This window comes from Anabrus simplex, chromosome 1, assembly GCF_040414725.1.
Source record: "Anabrus simplex isolate iqAnaSimp1 chromosome 1, ASM4041472v1, whole genome shotgun sequence".
Classification (NCBI taxonomy): Eukaryota; Metazoa; Arthropoda; class Insecta; order Orthoptera; family Tettigoniidae; genus Anabrus; species Anabrus simplex.
This window is the reverse complement of record NC_090265.1, coordinates 59699321-59724643: the sequence shown is the minus strand read 5'-3', so window position 1 is coordinate 59724643 and position 25323 is coordinate 59699321.

Below are 25323 nucleotides of genomic sequence, written 5' to 3'. Positions count from 1 at the left end.
TTACAGTGACCATAATAGCATTGATCAAACTTTACGATTATCTCCTGAAGTGAAATTAGAACACGGTTTGGTATGTATTTTTATCAGGAAACCGTAAACTTCTGTGACAATACAAGAGTGTGATTGTCATATTACTAAATAGGCCATGAATTTAGATGACAATTCAGTAGCCTCGATATCTCGAATCACCGCGGGAGCTGAATTTTATTTCGAGTTATCGAAACTTCGAGACATAGAGAATTCATGCCTTTGAGGAGTGCACGTAATCGAATACCTCCATAAGTTTGTTAAGAATGAAGCCATGTTTTCCAGTGTTGACTTAGTTAAATGTAACAAAGATTTTTCAGTCTGTCAAACACACAGCAAATATAGTGTCAATTAAAACACTATAAATATACCTGTAAAAACACACTAACATACAAAGAATGACATGTTTCGTTTTACAAGAACATCTTCAGATTCTATCAAATCACTTTTAAAAACAATCTTATATATGTACAGTATTGTTTACGTAGCGTAAACTTGTCAATGATAGAGAGTTTAGTGATAACATGAAACAGTAATGACAAAAATGAAAATATATACACGTATTTATATATTAAAAACTTACGTGCTTATCTAGACTGCCGATGTTAAGTCCGTTGTAACTATGACAAGCACATCCCAAAATAGCTGAAAGTCATATTTTAACTCCTGCTAACTAACCTCATTATTATTTACAATGATGTAAATAATTGCATAGGCATATTTCGCCGGGATTATGAATAATACCATGGAATAATACAATACATAAACAACGCTGAGCTTATGGATAACACATTAACGGTAATACAATATCTCACATGTAATAATACACTTATCTAAAATTAAACACATATAATAACACCCTTTAATATATACAGAAGTATATGGAAGGAGTGGTCCTTCCACCACCAAAATGACGGTGGAATCAAACCCGTGGTCTTCTTGCAGGTGGATGCATGTTTTTAAATCCCTAAATCGAATTCAAATAAATGAAATAAAAGTTGGGAGGATTTCTTCCGTTTCCTAATATATTAATTCAATTACAACGATGACAATTAACTATTCTGTGTGTGAGTGTTTGTCGTATATTACAAGAAACGAACAATCAGTCAACACCCCAAAAGTTGAAGCCTGCGGTCTGGTCATTCTTCTCAGACCCCTATTGTAAATCTTCGAGGCTCATTCAGCTGGTACGTTCACTCAACGTAACGGTAATCTGCACTGTCTCCCTTTCAACTCAGTCAAGGAAGGATATCTCTCTTCCCTCAGCTGCCTCGATATTAAAATTCGGGCTAATGCAGCCCTTTAGAGTACAAATCTAACATATTTTGTTCCCATGTGGTTTTATTCAACCTCATTTGTCGTCATTAGTGTGGCGTGTTCCTCACACTTTACATAAATTATCTCTGACACATCTCTATTTTTGCTCCATACTAGAAATTGGCGACGTATTAACCGATCGTCGTTCCCAGTTCGACACTCCAAACACACACATATTTGCATAAGAATCTATTCTTCGGGACATTCTAAAAATTTACATATTATGTCCACGATCTATATACTTGCGTTCTATATTGTATCTTTAACTTCTCAAAATTTCCTTCTTACGCAAGAATTACAAAGTAGTCTACGTACTTTCGGAGGATACACAACGTCTCATCTCATAATAATAACTGAGAGCATTTAAATGGATACTACTTCCATTCATTATAATACTTCATGCAGGAAAAAAAAAATATCAATACTAAAATCTTATAATTAACATGCATTAATCTTTCCAAGGGGTTAAACAAAATGCTGGTTTTTATACCAGTGAACAAATTCCTACTACATTAAACTGCGAAACTATAATCCCTTTGAAATAGCCTGCGACCATCATTTAAGTTTTTATCTAATTAACATGCAAAATTTTAATTTACTCGTGGACAATGACTTTCAAACATAAAAAATTGAAATGCACTTGTCTATTGCGACCATTCTTCTCAGGGATGGCACATCCATGATGACTTAAACTATCATCTTGACGTCTTCGATGTCGTGAGGTCTTCGGTTCGTTCCTAAGATGAGATCCTCCATGTTGTAGATTTTGACCAGGAGTTGAATGATCTTCAAGACATCAGATACACTAAGATGTAGAATAGGTAGGCAACTTGTAGATTCTCCCCCAAGGTCGACGATCACCCGTTCAGATATGAAATGAGGAAACAATGTGATTATAGTTGCGTCAATTTTGTGATACGCACTAAATCAAATTTGGTTAGAATTACTCATTTACTTAAGTATGCCAATCCGGTAACGATGATGTTCTGCTGTTTCGTCACTCTAATCCTCTACTCAGCATATACAGTTATTACCACTCAAATGTTATTGAAATATCGCGTACACTCACTAGCACTGTAACATGATGTTCAGGATCTAAAATTTGCCTAATTCACAACACCTCACTATGTAAGACAACTCACTCATCACGTTTTTATGTTAGGCAGACGTTGCCCATTTGTTATTATTATTATTATTATTATTATTATTATTATTATTATTATTATTATTATTATTATTATTATTATTATTATTATTATTATGTGAACCACTATATTCCTCATTCAGTTCTCCCTTCAACTCTATAGTCGTAATTTCGACTACGTTTTCACAGCACTTCACTGTATTAATCGTACTTCAATTGCGCCACACACATATTCATTTACACATGTATAAAAGTAGCTGAGATACCACGCAGCTCATTGTAGGTGGATTATTCCTGGTTCACTAACTTCGATGATTACACCATAGTACAGAATAACGTAAATATACAAATTCTTCACAGTCTGTGGCAAGTGAGTAATTAATGTACTCAAAATAACAATTTACACGGATTTTTACCTCTTATATATTACAAACGTGGCACTGGACCACAAACGAAAATGTTACACCCCTTCGCTGACCGCGCGAACAACGACACGTCTGAGTGGTTCGAGAACACAGTAGATAATAGCTAGATAGTCTTTAATCCTACTTCTTTTATGTTGAAGAGGGTAAAAATCGAGGGTGGGAGGTAACCACGCCTACTTGTCGGATATCGCTCCGGTAATAACCGTTTGTCGCAACTAGTTTGCATATCAAAAGATAGCTCTGACCTCCGTCTATTACTGGTCGAATCTTATTCTCGTAGGATCGTGGGTTTGATCATAATCATCAAAGCGTCATCTAGCACTTTTGCAATGGTTGTCACTACGTCTTGGCAAAATTCAACATAGGCTCGCCTCGCCAGACTCATGACGACTTTTCGTAATTCTCCGCGCCCATCTACATCGCATAATTAATGATACGTTAAGTAATTGGAATATATTTTGCTGTCATAATTAATTAAAAATTATCTGATTATGACGAGCTTTTGTTTATGAATATTGGGTGCGTATGTCAGGAGTCACGTGATTAATATTATTATTCTTACCGTCGAAAATTTTGAAACAAGTGAAGGTTTTTGGCTGGCATCACTGAATACACCAACAAATATTTAGGGAATTACATCTCCCTAGGTTAACACAGAGGAGTGGGACAGGCGTCGGCACAATTCCTATCCTCGTCGCAAGATGGCAGCTTCATTCATTCCAAACAGGAGTTCAGTCAATCAAAGACGCTTTTTAAATGTAAAAAGTATTAAATTTCCCTTTGGGAAAATCCATTGATCATAAATATGTCTTTCAATAAATTGTGTGATGCGACGTTACCTACCAGCCGTGCAGGCTGTGATATGAAATATTGATGGACGGCAATGGCATACAGATCCATGGCCTGTGCAGCTCTCAAGGTACTGTTGCTAGGTTACACTTCCGTCACACATTTTGTTACTTGACACTATTTCGTCACTCGAAATTTCGGATGACCCCTAGCTGTAAGACATGTTTATCTCAGAAATATTCGGGAAGTAATTAGCTGTTGTAGCGTAAAATGCCATTTTCCGTACACTTTTGAGTGTGGATCAAGTCAAATTCGTCATAGTCTGGGATAAAATAAATTTATAAGAGAGTAGAATATTCACACACATACATTACAGGCCTATAAGTGAAGTCTCTGTGGCTCAGGTAGCAGTGTGCCGGCCTCTCACCGCTGGGTTCCGTGGTTCAAATCCCGATCACTCCATGTGAGATTCGTGCTGGACAAAGTGGAGGCGGGACAGGATTTTTCTACAGGTACTCCGGTTTACCCAGTCATATTTCATTCCAGCAACACTCTCCATTATCATTTCATGTTATCTGTCAGTCATCATTTCCCCAGAGGAGGACGACAGGCTTCGGTAGCCGGCACAATTCCTATCCCTGCAGCTAGATGGGGGTTTCATTCATTCCATCCCTAACCCGGTCAAATGACTGGAAATATGCTGTGGATTTTAATTTTTATTTATCTTTTCTTCTACTCCTTCTCCGAAGTTGTGTCCATACAATTCAACAATTTCTCCACATCGTCTGTAGACACAAATCAAATTATATAACCCGAAATTCTTGGAGATTTGATTTGAACTGTGATTCCTTTTCCAAATTTCTCATAGGAGGTCTTTGCTATGTGCACTCCTTTCTAGGTAGTACAGTAGTTGGTTTTTCATATCTCTCGATTCTTTTTTTTTCTAGTTGCTTTAGGCTACGTCGCACCGACACAGATAGGTCTTATGGCGACGATGGGATAGGGAAGGGCTAGGAGTGGGAAGGAAGCGGCCGTGGCCTTAATTAAGGTACAGCCCCAGCTCTCTCGATTCTAATCATCGTACATTGATATTTGTGCTGATTGCAGATTACATCAGTCTCTCACTGATTTGTGCCTGTGTGTTTTGATGCTAATCGTGCAGGGTACTGTTTTGTGGTACCTAATAGTTTTCAAACATCTTGTGTTATCTTCAAGTAACATAATAATACAAATACATGGTGAAAGTGAAACTGGCACCCAGATTTATAAGACGAATTCGTCAAACGTCCCGCATAACTTATATTGTATAGATGGCAGTCCTAGCAATAACATTATGAATCCTTGGTCAGGAGGCCTTGGGTGTAACCATTATTGTATTATGTATCCTTAGTCATGACCCTAGTTGACACTATAGTAGAAAATATTTTATATTTCTAAGGGGGCCACGGACGTGGACATGTAAACTATATTTTTAGTAAGGAGGCCATGAATCGATGTTACAAAGTACAATAGCATATTTGCCATAACATTATAGTGTTACGCCTATGTATCCTCAGTCTGAAGGCCATGAATACAGATTGCAATACAATAGCATACAACTTTAAAAAGAGATTTAGCGAGGTCGATGTGTAGATTAGCATTCCCAGGACTAAAGTGATTTCAGTAGGAAAGAAAACTGTGTCAGGTAAGAAATACAAATCTGGAACAGCTGGCTTACCTCAAATACAGGGTAACGTAAAAATCAGTTATGATGATACCTTTTAGCTAGAAAAATCTGTTTTTCTCATAAAATATAACACAGTCATATTCTGTCTTACATGCACGATAGTCCGTTTTTTTTATGTAGTTGTTAGTGTGATTAGCTGCAACCCCCGGCTCTGCCACGAAACTTGAAAAGTTGTACGAGGGCTGGAACGGGGTCCACTCAGCCTCGCGAGGCCAGCTGGGTAGAGGGGGTTCGATTCCCACCTCAGCCATTCTCGAAGTGGTTTTCCGTGGTTTCCCGTTTCTCCTGCAGGCAAATGCCGGGATGGTACCTAACTTAAGGCCACGGCCGCTCCTTGCCCATCCCTTCCAATCTTCCCATCGCCCACAAGGCCCCTCTTCACTATAGCAGGTGAGGCCGCTTGGGCGAAGTACTGGCCGTCCTTTCCAGTTTTATACTCCCGATCCAAAGTCTCATGCTCCAGGGCACTCTCCTTGAGGCGGTACAGTTGGGATCCCTCGCTCGGTCCGAGGGAAAAGCCAATCCAATTGACTAAGAAAGAAAGAAAGGAAGAAAGAAAGAAAGAAAGAAAGAAAGAAAGAAAGAAAGAAAGAAAAGAACTTGCTAGATATGTTTCCCAACATGTCGTAATGCATTCCAAGCAACGATAAATTACAGGTTGAAAAATCTTCTTCTTCTTCTTCTTCTTCTTTTTTTATCTGTTTACCCTCCAGGTTCGGTTTTTTCCCTCGGACTCAGCGAGGGATCCCACTCAAGGGCAGTGTCCTGGAGCTTCAGACTCTGGGTCGGGGATACAACTGGTGAGGATGAACAGTACCTCGCCTAGGCGGCCTCACCTGCTAAGCTGAACAGGGGCCTTACGGGGGGATAGGAAGATTGGAATGGATGGACAAGGAAGAGAGAAGGAAGCGGCGCAGCTGTGAGCTCGCATCCGGGAGATAGTGTGTTCGAACCCCACTGTTGGCAGCCCTGAAGATGTATTTCCGTGGTTTCCCATTTTCACACCAGGCAAATTCTGGGGCTGTACCTTAATTAAGGCCACGGCCGCTTCCTTCCCATTCCTAGGCATTTCCTGTCATGTGTCGGTGCGACGTAAAGCAAAAGAGAAAAAAAAAGAACAAGCGATTTTAGGCTGTTTTTCCGCAACTGCATTTAGGCCGGAAGTGAATTTCGAAATTTGTGTTTTTAGTTTGATAGAGCTATCCAGGACTAACAATTTAAAACCATTCCGGGCCCTTTTGCCCTTCAATTTTCGGCACAATTGAGGAAATTGCTTAATTTTACGTTTTTCGCATTATGGAGACCCCTACTTTGTCTGCTAGGAGATGTTTTCAACATTAAAATGTTAACCTAGTTTTGGAAAGAAGTGTGTAGGGTAAGAACGTAAGGGGGAGGCCGAAGCATGAATACATTATAACAGGGCTGGCCACAACGAGGCTCGCGAGCCGCATGCGGCTCTTGAGTCAGTCTTGTGCGGCTCTTGACACCAAGCTTAGAGTAAAATTAATTTATATAATTAATGGAAACTAACAACACCTCGCGGCCGGCGGCAGTCAGTAGCAGCGATGTGCGGCTTAACGTTATTTAATGATCTGAGATCAATTAAACCGTCTTTTTCATTCCTGAAAAATCCTTTTGCTGTTGATGTTGTGGGCGATCGCTCTCCTGTTTCACCACCAATAACAAAAGATACAGCAAGTATAGATTTGGAGCTACTAGAAATGCAAAAGGACGAAGGACTAAAAGGACTCAAAGAAGTGGCGTTTCTACCATAGACTTTTGGAAGTATGCTCCAGAAGAAAAATATCAAGTAACAAAAGAGTGTGCTAGGAGACTTATCACAATCTTTGAGACTACTGTACATGTATGTGTGTGAATCACTGTACTCAACGCTTAAATTCATTAAATCTAAATATCGATCTTAACTAACTGATGAACATTTAAGTTAACTTGTGCGAACTGGGCTTACCAAGAATCAGCCAGATTTCAAAAAAACTGTTACCGGGTTTTTGTGGTAGTTAAGCATGAAAGAAGGTGCTGGGTGGTGAATAGGTCTCAAGCTACTAAAGAGAAATTAAATTTTAAAATTTAACAAGGTTATATTTTCTTTTCAAAATTAGGTAACAACAAATAGAACAGGTACTTAGTAGCCGAAATACAACTTGAAATGTACAATTACAGGGATTAAAGAATTTGGGCTTCGAGCCCTGAAAACACAATTCTTGAGCAACTAGCTCAACTTTACGATATACCAATTTCAACAAAAGGGGCAGAAGACCCCAATCAAACCCTGGAGCCCTTGCTCCAAATTACACAGCAAAGCCTGCTCGAGGCATACAACTCTCAGTTTTAGAAAAGAGCCACTCGCTCTTAAAGTTAAGCCTCTCCCAGGCCACACCAAACTCAACTTTCAAGTTGTCCTCAAAGGACATATACACAGGGGTAAAATACCCAACCTACTGAGGTCTATTAGGAGAGAAAAGATTAATACATGACCTCTAAAATACAACTTGAGAGGAGGCGAACTTGCACTCCTAATACACTTTGTTTTTAAAACCTATTCTGGCTCTGGGCCACTAACGCAGGGGCTAATCCCATACTACAGAGGTGACTTAGAGAAGAACACTTTACATTACATAAACGAAGAATAGTTTGAGAAAATAAGTTCACCTCAAAACAAATGTGAGTGGGAGCTCGAGAGGGTTAGCACTCTCTATCCCAATATGTAGCTTTACAAAAAAGATGAAAAGAGTAGTTACATTTTAGGAAAAGGTTACATGATGGAAATGCTTCGAACCCGCCGCGAGTGTTAAACTGCCGACCTAGCAAGAAAAGAAGTAATTAATAGGCCATTACCTGGTGTTGAACGGCTGAAGAAGAAAGAGGCACTTCCCGCCTCCTGCTATGTACTTAATACACTGAAAGATGGAACAGAAGTGGCCCGGAGACCCCAAAATCAGCAGTTTATATCCTCTCGCGGAAGATTCTAGGCGTTAGGGGAAAGAAAACACCCTCCCACAAAATCTTTATTGGTTCGGGAAAAGAAACCCCTACATAGAGGAAAAAGAAACACATTATTGGTGGAAAATTAATTAAAGAAATTCGGGATTGGCTAGATCCAAACTAAGGGGAAAAAGAGGGGTATACAGCCAACTTAAACAATGACAGAAGGAAATTTAACAAAGAACAAACTCTTGAAATAAAAATTTCTCCAACAAAATAGTTCTTTGACTCCGCACTAGGTCGCACTATTGTTGATCTTCAGTAGTGTCCTCTAGAAGAGAAAGTTCACACTTCTTAATACAAGCAAAACAAAAGTACGTCGAAAATGACACAGTTCACAAACTCAAAATTTTCCAGGTAGTGACATCTTCTGAGAAATTTGGAAATTAAGACCGTAGATAAAGTTCAGACTTCCTCCAGAAGAGGAGTATTAACTGGCGCAACTTTTAAATAAACGGTGTGGAGGTGTACCGCCCGGTACAGACCTCCCCCCCCAAAAGTTCCTCCAAGGGGTAACACAGAAGAACATAAACGTTTGTTTGAAAATAAGTTCCAAGTTTTGATGTTGATATTAAGATAACTTGCAGAAGTTTTTGAGAAATTTCATAATTCAGTTCCAAAATTTTGTTGTAGTTGGTAACGTAAGGTTTTTATATTTATCGAAGTTGAATTTCTGAAGATAAGCTTTTAATACTTAAAAGTGAAGGAAAAATTTGCAATGTCCACCAAATATTGTTGTTAAATTCCCAAATGTAATTATTGCTTATGGTGACTGTCCATGTAGTTGATGTAGATTGAGTAGGATGGCCAGACCGGCCGTTGCAGCTTGCGTCCAACGGAGGCCGCTCGGACCCCTCAAGTACCCTGAGATACCGCTCGCCCGCACTATGAGGGGAGCAGAGGTGTTGAAGTACGCCGCGCCCGCGGTGAACAGATACAGGCTGCGGGCATGTAGCAGGACGTGCGCCGCACATCAGCCTTGGCCGGGAGGAGAGCTCCGGTTCGCCGTGCACATGTCGTCTTCGCTGGAGAGGAGGGGGCCCATCCCCCTCCCCAGTCGCTGCACGGCGCTGCGCGGCTGCGGGGGCGCTGAAACATTAAAGCTAGGCGGCAGAATTGTGTTGGACTATCATCTTCTTTGAGGGTACAGGCTTGTGGAGAGGTTGAGGGGCCAGCGGCGTGCAGATATTCATGGCATTTACTATTATGAAGCCACAGTGTAAGGTGAAGCAGGAGACGGGAGCGTGGTAATGGCCGTGGCAAGAACAGGATGGCAGTTTAACGGGTCGGGGCAGGTTTTACACAAGGCTTACATCTAAAACCAAAATATTACAGAAGGGGCAGAAAGCCTTAAAAGTGAAACTCAAAAAAAATATAACCTTCATATCCTTTCAAAATGATATGAAGCAAGTTAACACAAAATTACACCGGTTTCACCTGGGACAGGTGAACCCTAAATATCCTCTCGGTGGCTGGATTACTTAACAATAAGGTAACCGGCGTAAGAAAATCGAGAATGATACAAGGCCCATGAAATCTGGGGGCAAGCTTGCCCGCGGGAACAAAATTTTTGACCATAACCTGGTCACCTACCTTCAAAGGGGTAGGTCTCCGTCCACGATCATACCTTTCCCTAACCTTTTCATGAGACACTTTAAGATTGGCTTTAGCCTTCTTCCAAAGATCTTTGATGTTGTCCGGATCTATTGTCTCGGGCAGAATGTCACTCAGAGACCAGAGGTTAGAGAGCGGCGAGTTGGGAACAAACTTGAACATCAAAGAAGCTGGAGTAAACTTGTGAGATTCATGAACCGCCGAATTCAAAGCAAAAGCTAACCAATGCAGGGACGTGTCCCACCTGGAAGGATCTTCATGATGATAAGCAATGAGAGCGGACCTGAGATTACGGTTAACTCGTTCAGCCAGAGATGGTTGCGGGTAATAAGCAGAAGTAGTTACATGAGATATTGATAAGTCAAAACAGAATTTACGAAATAAATTAGATGTAAAAGCCTTAGCATTATCAGATACAATATATTGACACGGACCAAAAGAAGCAAAAATAGAATTTAAGCAGGTAATGGTGGACTGAGCGGTAGCTAGCTTAGTCGGAAATAACCAGGAAAATCTAGTAAAACCATCTACACATACAAAGATAAACTTGTTGGCATTGCCCTTTGACTGGGGGAAGGGTCCCACATAATCAATATACAGGCGTTCCATGGGGCGCGACGCTTGATGAGAAGACAAAAGGCCTACTTTAGTGGACATGGTGGGTTTACTGATCAAACAAGATTTGCAAGCTTTTACGAGTTCCCGAATTTCACCGTCCATACCTTTCCAGATGAACATTTCACGAATCTTTTCACGGGTTTTAAAGATTCCAAGATGCCCCCCCAATGGGGTCTCATGATAGTATCTGAAGATCATAGGCACGAGAACAGCTGGAACGACAACTTTCATCATCTTGTCATGCCTCGAAGGGCAACATAAAACACCATTCCTCAGAACATAAGGGACGACATGCTCCCCAGAAGAAAGGGTTTCCATTATCGGAGCCAGCGTCGGATCTTCACGTTGGTATTTCTCGATATCCCTAAAGAGCATGGGGGCATCAGTTAAAATGGCATTAACATCAAATAGTGTGGACTCGGGAGGTGATGAACGGTCGACCGGTTCATGGTTCTCAACGTCGTTTGAAAACATACGGCTGAGTCCATCAGCAACCACATTTTCAGTACCTCTGATATGCCTGACATCGAATTGGAAGGCAGAAATACGGATAGCCCAACGGGCTATACGACCAGTACGACGCGGCCTACCTAAGACCCAGCTTAAGGCTTGGTTATCTGTCTCCAGGTCGAATTTGACATGTTCCAGATAGAGACGGAACTTTTCTAAGGCAAATAAAACTGCCAAACCTTCGAGCTCATAGATGGAATACTTGGCTTCTTGAGCCGACAAAGTCCTAGATGCATAGGCGATGGGGCGCCTCCCTAGTTCAGTCTCTTGAAGAAGGACTGCAGCTACCGCTGACGACGACGCGTCCGTTTGGACGATGAATTTCTTCGAGAAATCAGGCATAGCAAGTACAGGGGCATTACAGAGAGCTAATTTAAGATCTTCGAAAGCGGCTTGTTGAGAAGGTCCCCACTCGAATTTGATGCCTTTCCTACGAAGAAGGTTTAAGGGCGCCGCTCTATTAGCGAAGTTAGGAATAAACTTCCTGAAGAAATTCACCATACCAATGAATCTAGCGATACCTTTGATGTCCTTAGGAGGTTTAAAATCACGGATGGCCTGTGTTCTAGAATGATCGACAGCTACCCCATCGGGTGACACAATATGCCCTAGGAATGACATAGAGGGCTTAGCAAAGGCAACCTTGGACAACTTGACAGTTAACCCAGCCTTACGAAGGCGATTCAGAACTTCTCGCAGATGATCTAGATGTTCTTCAAAAGTCTCGGAAAATACGACGACATCATCCAAGTAGTGATATAAGTACTCAAATTTGATGTCGGAGAAGACCCTATCTAGTAGCCTAGTGAGCACAGCTGCCCCGGTGGGGAGCCCGAAAGGCACGCGGTTGTATTCGTATAAGTTCCAGTCCGTGGCAAACGCTGTAAGATGTTTAGACTCCTCGGCAAGGGGAATTTGATTATAGGCCTGATTCAAGTCCAAGATGGTGAAGAACTTGGCCTTACGAAACCATGAAAAGCAAGAATGAAGGTCGGGAAGGGGCACTGATTGCAACACCACCTTCCGATTGAGAGCCCTGTAATCAATGACAGGCCTGAAGCCTCCTTGGGGTTTCGGGACTAGAAAAATAGGCGAAGAATACGCTGACTTAGAGGGCCTAATAATACCATCCTTCAACATCTGATCGATGATTTCTTTCAGAGCCTTCATTTTAGGTGGAGATAGCCTATACGGTGGAAAACGGACAGGAATCGAGTCCGTGACCTCAATTTTGTATTCAATAAGGTCAGTAACACCAAGAGTATCAGAGAACACCTCGGGAAACGACTGACACAATTTCCGAATACTATCAGCCTGCTCCTCAGGTAGATGTCTAAGGTCTAACAACATCTCATCCTGGGTAGGCGAAATAGATGAACATGATACAGAATTACACTTTAACAAGGGAATTCTACAATTGGACGCAAATTTGAATGTGCACGACCTACTCTGGAGATCGAGCACAAGACCAGTGTGAGAAATGAAGTCCGCTCCCAATATGATGGGGCAAGACAAATGCTTGGCCACAAACAATTTGATTTTCCATGTAAATTTAAAAACACGAATTTTGACATGTAAGGAACCTAGAATTTCTAATGGAGATGAATTAGCCGAAACATATTTAACAGGAGATGAGTCAAGGTCAGGGAGTTTACAAACAGATTTCAATTTAGAATACCAATCAGCCGAAATAATGGAACAAACACTGCCTGAATCTAAGAGAGCTGTTATAGGCTCGTTATTTAACTCAATCTTAAGAAAAGGAACAGGTGCGGGGGTATCCGCCGCAATCCTAAGACACTCTCTGGGGCATTCAAAAAAAGAATTTGAAGATTGCTCATTCCCTGAATTCTCGACCCTTTTGCCCGGGGCTGAGCCTTGGAAAGCAGAATTAGTCGACTCAGCCGAAGCCGCTAGTCACTTTTTATTATTGGCCTGGGTGGAATTTGCACCAGAGCAGGAGGGGGTGCTATTTGAGTTTGGGCAATTCTTGGCGATATGTGAGAAAGCCCCACATTTAAAGCAGCCTTGTGATGACCCTGCTCCATTCCTTGTCCCACTTGACTTGATCAGAGGACACTTATTCCGCAGATGGTCAGGCGACCCGCAAGCATAACATTTACGGGGATTGACTGGTCGGCGAGGTGGAGGCCGAGTGTTACTAAAGGAAGGCGGGGGTTCTTTCGCGACACGCAAAGAATCGGCGTATCTAACTCCTTCCGCTGAGACTGCCAATGCTTCAAGTTCCGAGAACGTTTGCGGGCACGCCGCGAAACACAAATATGACCTATAGGATGGTGAAATACCTTCCACAATAGCTTGTACAATTTGATCCTCAGGGAAGTGAAGAGCAAACACCCTAGTATAAAACTTAATATCTTGGATGAAGTCAGCCAAGTTTTCATCCAAGCGCTGTACACGGTAATAGTACTTCTGAATCAGGGAGGACCTGGCCCTAGCCGGGATGAAGTTAGCTAGCAAATGGGCATGGAAATCCTCAATAGATGATTGCTCGGCAATGGCTCTTACGATTTTATCAGAGAGAATACCAATAGCATACGGATAGATAATTAGCAAAATTTGACATGGCGAAAGAGAAAAAACAAGAGCATGATCCTGAAATTCCACTAGAAATCTTAAAAATGAAATTACTTCACTGGTGGTATTAACGGAAAACTTGGATATACCTCTGAGCAACATTGCCAATGGATGAGGCAAGCTGCTAAACCCGGGCGACATAGTAGGTAAAGGTTTCAATGGCAAGGAAGTTAATTCAGCACGTACATTGTTCAACGATGTGCGGCGTTCAGACTCGTTGTCCAATGGGGCAGAGATAGTTTGAGCAGCAACGGTTATCCTATTGCCTTCTCCCTTAGCAGGTTCTTCCTCACTACTTACATTCACAACGGTGGGCTGATCAGATTTGGGAGGAACTTCCCCAGTTAACAATTGAGTGACTTTACTAGACAATTCAGAGATAGTTTCAAGGAGCGTATTAGCTTGCTTCCTCTGAACGTCATTCACCTTCAGAGACAACAGATCATTAACTCTATTTGAAAAGTGATATAGCCTGCCTTGCACACGCTTAATTTGATTAGGAGACGGATCGTTTTCATCAAAAAAGCTGACTACAGATGCTAGCCCAGTAATATTCTCGACGATCGTGGAAAGAGACTCATCAATTTCTTTCTCTCCCAAATTGGGGATGGAAATGGGCAAATCAAGGGACTCTCTAAGCTTGTTGGTGTCGATTGCAACCGTGCCTCCAGATTGCACATTTCTGATAGTTAACTCGTATATCAACTCCTCTTTGCGCAAATAGTTAAGGAGGAGAACATCGCGAGGGCCGGGCATGATGACAGAACAATTTTGAAAAACTCAAAAAATTCCAGCAACTGAGACAATTATTAGAGTTCGAATCAAAGCAATGTTTAGCCGTCAAAAGGGGCTAAATTGAGACCCATTCAACCACGCCCTGCTACCACTTGTTACCGGGTTTTTGTGGTAGTTAAGCATGAAAGAAGGTGCTGGGTGGTGAATAGGTCTCAAGCTACTAAAGAGAAATTAAATTTTAAAATTTAACAAGGTTATATTTTCTTTTCAAAATTAGGTAACAACAAATAGAACAGGTACTTAGTAGCCGAAATACAACTTGAAATGTACAATTACAGGGATTAAAGAATTTGGGCTTCGAGCCCTGAAAACACAATTCTTGAGCAACTAGCTCAACTTTACGATATGCCAATTTCAACAAAAGGGGCAGAAGACCCCAATCAAACCCTGGAGCCCTTGCTCCAAATTACACAGCAAAGCCTGCTCGAGGCATACAACTCTCAGTTTTAGAAAAGAGCCACTCGCTCTTAAAGTTAAGCCTCTCCCAGGCCACACCAAACTCAACTTTCAAGTTGTCCTCAAAGGACATATACACAGGGGTAAAATACCCAACCTACTGAGGTCTATTAGGAGAGAAAAGATTAATACATGACCTCTAAAATACAACTTGAGAGGAGGCGAACTTGCACTCCTAATACACTTTGTTTTTAAAACCTATTCTGGCTCTGGGCCACTAACGCAGGGGCTAATCCCATACTACAGAGGTGACTTAGAGAAGAACACTTTACATTACATAAACGAAGAATAGTTTGAGAAAATAAGTTCACCTCAAAACAAATGTGAGTGGGAGCTCGAGAGGGTTAGCACTCTCTATCCCAATATGTAGCTTTACAAAAAAGATGAAAAGAGTAATTACATTTTAGGAAAAGGTTACATGATGGAAATGCTTCGAACCCGCCGCGAGTGTTAAACTGCCGACCTAGCAAGAAAAGAAGTAATTAATAGGCCATTACCTGGTGTTGAACGGCTGAAGAAGAAAGAGGCACTTCCCGCCTCCTGCTATGTACTTAATACACTGAAAGATGGAACAGAAGTGGCCCGGAGACCCCAAAATCAGCAGTTTATATCCTCTCGCGGAAGATTCTAGGCGTTAGGGGAAAGAAAACACCCTCCCACAAAATCTTTATTGGTTCGGGAAAAGAAACCCCTACATAGAGGAAAAAGAAACACATTATTGGTGGAAAATTAATTAAAGAAATTCGGGATTGGCTAGATCCAAACTAAGGGGAAAAAGAGGGGTATACAGCCAACTTAAACAATGACAGAAGGAAATTTAACAAAGAACAAACTCTTGAAATAAAAATTTCTCCAACAAAATAGTTCTTTGACTCCGCACTAGGTCGCACTATTGTTGATCTTCAGTAGTGTCCTCTAGAAGAGAAAGTTCACACTTCTTAATACAAGCAAAACAAAAGTACGTCGAAAATGACACAGTTCACAAACTCAAAATTTTCCAGGTAGTGACATCTTCTGAGAAATTTGGAAATTAAGACCGTAGATAAAGTTCAGACTTCCTCCAGAAGAGGAGTATTAACTGGCGCAACTTTTAAATAAACGGTGTGGAGGTGTACCGCCCGGTACAAAAACCAACAGCAAAAAATGAACACTCAAAAAAGCACTTCTCAAAAGTAAAATTTCATTCCTTGACGTGTACCTGAACAATAACGTTCTGTGTAGTGTAGAAAATAAAGGTTCCTTCATTTGTTATAAAACGAAAAACATCTCTCCATTTTATAAACCACTTTCTAAACATGCTCCCAGTTTTGTCTCCTGAATTTGCTGCTAAATATGCGGCTCCCAAAATTAACGCCTTATAACAAACAGAACAGAGTAGCTGTAGGGTGCAATAACTATGCAGATATGAAGAGGTTGCGCATAGGACAAAGTAGTATGGAAAACTGCATAAACAAGAATAGAACTTCTAATATTACCTCGTTTATGCTGCTGTTCACTGAATAACGATCAACTCTTAGAATAGTTCTCGAATTGAAAACAAAGCTGGTGACGGTCCATTGGAGAAATAGGATTGCAGCGTGTGGTCTCGCACGAACTCAAATTAATGTCTGCAACAGACTAATAAATACATGTACGTAGGCACAACAGGGTCTTAGAAGAACTGCTATTTCGAAGTAATAACACTTATTTTAACTGAAAATATTACGGCAGCTCGTTGTCAAGGAGCAGAAATAATGAGAGCAATTTGGTTTCAAAATAATTCAAACAACTTTGACTTTTGTGGACCACTCTTCTTACTGAAAGAACCCACTGCCGGTTCCATTCAAGTCTTTCATCATAGCGAGTTCATTATTATTGCCGGTACTGTTACTTTTATTCTTTAGGACACGAGCGTAGGACCCACACAAATTCTCCGAGAACTGTATTGTTTTTGGGTCTGTGGTTATGGAACATAAAGTTATTTATTTATTTAATCCTTTTACCCTTCAAGCCAACGGCCGTAGCCTTGTTGAAACACCGGATCCCGTGAGATCTCCGAAGTTAAGCAACATTGGGCGTGGTCAGGAGTTGGATGGGTTGCCACGCGCTGTTGGTGGGGGGTAAGGGAATTGAGGAGCGGAAAGAAACTGGCCACCCTACCGCACGTAAACTCCGGCTCAGGAACACCTCTGCGGAGGTTCGGACCTGCATTCGGGCAGAATAACCCTTACCCTTTACCCTTCAAGGTTGCTTTTCCCCCGGTCTGAGCGAGGGATCTCACCTCTTCTGCCTCAAGAGCAGTGTCCTGGAGCTTGAGACATTTGGTCGGGGATGAAACTGCGAAGGAGGACCAGTACATCCCGTACGCGGCCTCACCTGTTATACTGAACAGGGGCCTTGTGGGGGATGGGAAGATTGGAAGGGATAGACAAGGAAGAGGGAGGGAAGTGGCCGTGGCCTTACGTTAGACACCATCCCGTATTTGCTTGGCGAAGAACTGGGAAACCACGGAAAACCACTTTGAGGATGGCTGAAGCAGGAATAGAACCCCCGTTTCCTGAGATGATGTCCCGAAGCTGAGTGGACCCCGTTCCAGTCGTCGTACCACCTTTCAAATTTTGTGGCAGACCCGGGAATTGAATCCGGGCCTCCGGAAGTGGCAGCTAATCGCACTAACCAGTACATAACAGAGGCGGAAATGTATTTGTTAATTCAATTAATTAATTATTAATTTAGGATGGTAGTATAGTCAGTGAGATTGATTCAAGGGTGCAGTAAAGCAAATGCAGTGAACTCGCAGTTGTGATCAACAGTATTCTGTAAGAAGGAGGTCAGCTCCCGTACGAAACTATCTTTAGGCCTACATCGGTCTGTTTTCGGACGGACTTTGCTTTACGGGAGTGAAAGATGGGTGGACTGAGGATATCTTATTCACAAGCTAGAAGTAACAGACATGAAAGTATCGAGAATGATTGCTGGTAAAAACAGCTGGGAACAATGGCAGGTGGGTACTCAGAATGAGGAGATAAAGGCTAAGTTAGGAATGAACTCGATGGATGAAGCTATACGCATAAACCGGCTTCGGTGGTGGAGACATGTGAGGCGAATGGAGGAGGATAGCTTACCTAGGAGAATAATGGACTCTGTTATGGAAGGTACGAGAAATAGAGGGATGCTAAGACGACGACGGTTAGACTCAGTTTCTAACGATTAGAATGTAAGAGAAATAGAACTAAACAAAGCCACAGAACTAGTTACAAACAGAGGCTTTTGGCAGAATTTAGTAAATTCACAGTGGCTTGCAGACTGAACGTGAAAGGCTTAACGGTCTATAATGACGATGTATATATGTATTATTTATTTATTTTTCTTTCTTAATCTGTTTACCCTCCAGGGTTGGCTTTTCCCTGGGACTCAGCGAGGAATCCCACCTCTACTGCCTCAAGGGCAGTGTCCTGGAGCGTGAGACTTTGGGTCGGGGGATACAACTGGGGAAAATGACCACTACCTCGCCCAGTGGGCCTCACCTACTATGCTGAACAGGGGCCTTGGTGGGGAATGAGGAGATTGGAAGGGATAGACAAGGAAGAGGGAAGGAAGCGGCCGTGGCCTTAAGTTAGGTACCATCCCGGCGTTTGCCTGGAGGAGAAGTGGGAAACCACACGGAAAACCACTTTGAGGATGGCTGAGGTGGGAATGGAACCCACCTCTACTAAGTTGACCTCCCGAAGCTGAGTGGACCCCGTTCCAACCTTCGTAACACTTTTCAAATTTCGTGGCAGAGCCGGGAATCGAACCCGGGCCTCCGGGGGTGGCAGCTAATCACACTAAGCACTACACCACAGAGGCGGACGCAATTATTCTCACTACTTGCATATCTGTTACTACGAAATTGTGTATAAGAGATGGGGTCTTAATGAGTACACCCAGCTTTCACTCACGTACTACTGTAAGTCGGTCTGAACAGACCGATGTGCGACGGCTATTGTTTTTCAACCTCCGATCGGTCGCGAAATTACCACCACAGTGAGAAGCCGATGGAGCCTTACGCAGATGTGTTGTGCAATGTCACGTCGCACTTATCAGTTCTGAGCGTGTAGTGAGCACGTAAACATGCCTAGAGCAACAGAGTCTCCTCCTGCCAAGTGTGAAGTGCTGAGGGATGGAATGTCCCGAAATTCATCGACGAATGAGTAATGCGTACGGTAAAACTTTCATGAGTGACAGCAAAGTGCAGGAACTTTGAAGCAACCCGTGCAGACGTTCATGATGCTGGCGGTCAGGGACGGAAGTGACCGTCAACCGATGATCTTGTTCAGCGAGTGGATCAGAGGATTCATTGAACCCCTCAGCATGAAGAAATCGAATGACAGCACGCACTTCATACTTGGCGGGACCGGGCGAGTTGCCCATGCGGTTAGGGGTGCGCAGCTGTGAGCTTGCATGCGGGAGATAGTGGGTTCGAATCTCAATGTCGGCAGTTCTGAAGATGGTTTTCTGTGGTTTTCCATTTTCTTACCAGGAAATGCTGGGGCTGTACCTTAATTAAGGCTATAGACGCTACGTTCTCATTCCTATCCTTTTCCTATCCAATCGTAGCCATAACACCTGTCTGTGTCGGTGTGACGTGACGCGGTCGCCGGGCATGCTAGGGACACTGCGCAAGACATCTGCGTAAGGATTCATCGGCTTCTCACTATGGTTTTAATTTCGCGACCGATCGGATGTTGAAAGAAAATAGCCCTCATAAATGTAATTTCGTCCGAGAGTTCACTTCCTTTTTACAGAATATTGTAGATTGCAACTGCATTCACTATGCTACATTTTCTTTTATCAAAGGCATCGCCGTACAGGACATGAATGCCCATGGAAGAGTGGAAGGTAAAGGGCAGCGCTATTCGTAACCTCGGCACTGAGTGGGATCCAGTGGTTAACACAATGACCGACTACCTTTGCCCTCAGGAATTAACCTTGTATTAATATTTCTGGTGTAAGCTGAGTGAACCTACCTCAATCAATCAATCAATCAATCAATCAATCAATCAATCAATCAATCAATCAATCAATCAATCAATCAATCAATCAATCAATCAATCAATCAATCAATCAATCAATCAATCTTTTTTTTTACACTCTGCTTTTTGTCGCACAGACAGAGATAGGTCTTATGGCGACGATGGGATAGAAGAGTTCTGAGAGTCGGAAGGAAGCGACCGTAGCCTTAATTATGGTACAGACCCAGCATTTGTCTGGTGTGAAAATGGGAGACCACGGAAAACCATCTTAAGGGGTGCCGACAGTGGGGTTCGAACCCACTATCTCCCGTATGCAAGCTGGTAATATCGAAACCGCACAGCCACTTGTTCGGTCTCACTGAATGAATGAATGAATGAATGAATGAATGAATGAATGAATGAATCAGTCAGTTTCCACTGATTAGCATTTAGAGTTGTTACACAGGTGGCAGATTCACTACCAGTCGTTTACCTAGTCTGTTCGTAAATAATTTCAAAGAAGTTGGAAATTTAGCAAACATCTCCTGTGGTGAATTATTATTATTATTCTTATTTCCTCTTCCTATAAATCAGTATTTGCCTCTATTCGTCTTCTTGAATTCAAACCTTTTCTTCAAATTATGGTCTTTTCTACTTCGAAAGCTCGAGTTAACCTTATTCGTCTACTAATGCCATTCCAAGCCATCTCTCCACTGACAGCTCGAAACATTCCGCTTAGTCGAGCAGCTCGTCTCCTTACTCCAAAGTCTTCCCAGTTCATAACACTACTTTTTTTGTCGGAAATCACCGAATATAAGTCGTGCTGTTTTCCTTTGTATCTTTACCAGTACTCGAATCAAGAGTTCATGAAGAGGGTCCCAAACACTAGAACCAGAACCTCTCTTGGAAATAAAAATCTCTTTTCGGTTTTTCAACCTCCTGGTGGCGAAAGAAACCCGCGTCTTTCCCTGATACATTTACTTATTGTTGGAATTCCTTTTCTCTTCCGTTTTTTTTCCTTATGCCGATAACCGCGATTGTTTCACTTTAAAACAACATCCATTACATCGCCAGCATCATCTATGGAATTCCAATCGTGGATCTCTCAATAGTGAAAATTCCTAGCCGTGTTGAGAAGCAAGATTAAAAGCTCTCGGCTAGAAAATGGGCGTGTGTTGTTTTGAAGTCAATCACCCAGTTGAAATAAGCGACACCTGCCATCTGGAGCACTATTATGCATGTACGCCTGCCTGGAATTTCACCACACAATATAAATTATTCAGGAGAGATGTAGTGCTGAACGTGAGAAAATTGTCCACCCCTGATTTATGTGGCCGTGACTCAATGTGAAGAGAAATTCAAGCTCCCCATTCCCTCTTCTCAACAGTAAAGGTTAGATTAATTTGTGTATATATATACTCTCTCCTCAACATTCCTCACGCTTGTTCACACACAGCTAACAATAGCTTTAAGAGTTCTACTTCTGGCCGTTGTGTGGGCTATAAGTTTGCTCGTCTTCGTGGGCGGTTACCACGGCACATTCAGATGTTGCGAATCTTCATTTCATTCATCTTCATATTATGTCATTTGCGCTTAGAAATAAGTAAAAACAATAGGTTTTCTATATTTCGAAAGAGAAGCAGTGCATATCCGTGAATCTAGCACACATGTACCTACATTTCTAAAGAGCTGGTGGGCTATTGGTTGGGGTGATACATGTTTTAAGGTCTTGGCAACCGTCGTCTCTCAACTATAACTAGAGGCCTTCGCGGATATAGCCTTCAAAATATTATCCGCATCCGCGGACATTGCAACTGTTTAACTATATTACAACCAAGGTATTGAAATGGATAGGTATGAAAGGGGGGAGGTACACCTTTATAGTTGTAAAAATACACAGATATTTAAATAATTACCTCGGTATCCCTTAGTTTTATTGAAATGAAACTTCGCACACTCATAATACTGTCCTTCCTCTTTAGTGTACCGTTTGAACATTTGCTAATTAACTATCCCTAGTTAACAAAAAATAATTTTCAAAATTTTGGACTTATACATTAATAATGATTTCCTTTATACCATTAAATCAATCAATCAATCACTACTGATCTGCATTTAGGGCAGTCGCCCAGGTGGCAGATTCCCTATCTGTTGTTTTCATAGCCTTTTCTTAAATGATTGCAAAGAAATTGGAAATTTATTGAACATCTCCCTTGGTAAGTTATTCCAATCCCTAATTCCCCTTCCTATAAACTAATATTTGCCCCAATTTGTCCTCTTGAATTCCAACTTTATCTTCATATTGTGATCTTTCCTACTTTTAAAGACACCATCCAAACTTATTCGTCTACTGATGTCCTCCAACGCCATCTCTCCACTGACAGCTCGGAACATAGGCCTACCACTTAGTCGAGCAGCTCGTCTCCTTTCTACCAAGTCTTCCCAGCCCAAACTTTGCAACATTTTTGTAACGCTACTCTTTTGTCGGAAATCGCCCAGAACAAATCGAGCTGCTTTTCTTTGGATGTTTTTAAGGTATCATTTGTAGCCATTTGTACAGTTTTTCTACCTACAAAATCAGTTATTTGAGAAATTTTCCAGCCTTTGGAATTCAAAGATTCGTTATTATTCTGCGAGTAGTCACCCATACATATTTCCAATAAATCTGTTGTAAACAGATTTTTGAAAACTGGTTTTATTTCTATCATGATGTCTGAAGGTAGATTTGTTTTTGGTGGGAGATTTTCTCAGTTCCTTCAGCCATAGCTTGTTGGAATGGACACCATGTGTCGAGGTGCTTTGGACCAAAGTAGTGAAAATTTCTAGGTTAAGTGAGCTGTATGGCTTAGAATTGTCAGTTTTAATCTTAGATGAAAACCTATTCTATTGAAATGTTCGCTTCTTTGTATTATAAGTCGGATTCTGATTGCCCATTTTATAAATGTAGTTGATGACTTCGAGAAGAATTACTACTGATACAAAAATTTACAACGAGCATACACACGAGGCTCCCCTTCGGATGTTTCAAGCAAAATACAAAGAAAACAAAAGCTTCATCATCACTCCCTGTTCCTGTAAGGTCAGAGATTCTATATGCAACATGAAATAAAATGGCGTACGGCTTTTAGTGCCAGGAGTGTCCGAAGACATGTTCGGCTCGCCAGGTGCAGGTCTTTCGAGTTGACTCCCGTAGGCGACCTGCGCGTCGTGATGAGGATGAAATGATGATGGAGACAACACATACACCCAGCCCCCGTGCCATTGGAATTAACCAATTAAGGTTAAAATCCCCGACCCGGCCGGGAATCGAACCCGGGACCCTCTGAACCGAAGCCCAGTACGCTGACCGTTCAGCCAACGAGTCGGACTATATGCAACATAAGAAGTAGATACAGAGCAGGAAAATGATTTGCAATAACTACTTGGTAGAACGAGTGGTGTGGACACTATCAGTTTACAACGACAAGTTGAGTAACGTGCGCACACGTTACAGGACATATCTCGGCTACCATAAAAGACGTTTACGAAATTCCTTCAACATATTAAAGAGAAAAGTTCACTGTACCAAGACAAAAACATCGGGGGTAGTTGGCCATACGGTTAGGGGCGCGCAGCTGTGAGCTTGCATCCGGGAGATAGTGGGTTCGAACTCCAATGTCGACAGCCCTGAAGATAGTTTTCCGTGGTTTCCCTTTTTCACACCAGGCAAATGCTTGGGCTGTACCTTAATTAAGGCCACGGCTGCTTCCTTCCCTTCCTAGGCCTTTCCTATCCCATCGTCGCCATGTGTCGGTGCGACGTAAAGCAAATACCATAAAGACAAAAATACATCGAAAAATGACATTTTTTGACCAGTAAAGCTCTATCTCCCCCCACGTAATACAATAGGCCTGATAGCTGGCACCAAACCCCCTACAGTCACAGGTTTATGAATGATTTCCTCTTGCGGCAACTACCGAAATATTGAGCGGTTCTCTTTCGGAATCTTTGATCTCTACTTTCACTAATTGCGGATAGGAGCCAGTTGGGTTTAGGTCTGATTTACGGCTTTATGGACTCCAGGCACTTTCTATGTCACTATTCTCTCATATCAATACCAAGGATCGCTTCATCACAAGCACAAATAAACGCATGAGAATGAAAGGCTGACTTCTTGTTTAGAAATTATCAGCAAAATAATCCGCACTATCATAAGTTTGTATCCGCATCCATGGAGGTCTACAATTATAACCAGGTAGGTCCACCTTCGTAGTGTAACGATGTGTACTCTGTACCTGGAAAGACTTGATGTATTCGCAAAGACGCACACAAAATGCTATCAGTTGCGTACACTTTACATTAAACACACACATCAACAACCCACCATTTTTAACAACTGCCTATATCACGAAGCACAAGGAGACTGCAACCACTGCATGTCAACTACCAACTCTACAAAACCAATTCACATACTTCAAATAAAACTTCTACACATGTCTCATCAAAACAACTCCTGTTAAACAATAACTCAACTCCACCATCGGGACTGTCTCTTTATATAGGTTGCCTGGCCAGGCTTCTAGAAGAATACATTTTCTAGTAAATTCTAGAGTGCCTAAAGCCTAGTTGTACCTACTGTTATTCTGGATATTACAGTGTGTTGCACAATACTGTTGTGGATTACACATCATATATGCAGGTAATAATAAATTATATACTATTAATTAAAGGTTCTTACATGAACTAAACTCATATACAGTATGTATATATACAGCACACGTTTCATGACATAACTTCACAAATAATACGATCTTCCGACCACGTAAATAATAATAATAGTAATAATAATAATAATAAAACCAAACCAAACCCCGTGGCACGACAGCCCTTGAAGGGCTCAGCCCGAAGGCCTGCAGATTACGAGGTGTCGTGTGGTGAGCACGACGAATCCTTTCGGCCGTTATTCTTGGCTTTCTAGACCGGGGCCGCTATCTCACCGTCAGATAGCTCCTCAATTCTAATCACGTAGGTTGAGTGGACCTCGAACCAGCCCTCAGGTCCAGGTAAAAATCCCTGACCTGGCCGGTAATCGAACCCGGGGCCTCCGGGTGAGAGGCAGGCACGCTACCCCTACCACGGGGCCGGATTAATAATAATACTAATAAGTAGATGTAAACACTTCATAACCATACCTCACAAGTCAAAATAATCATAATCATTTTTAAAAAACTCACCGAGCTCGATAGCTGCAGTCGCTTAAGTGAGGCCAGTATCCAGTATTCGGGAGATAGTAGGTTCGAACCCCACTGTCGGCAGCCCTGAAAATGGTTTTCCGTGGTTTCCCATTTT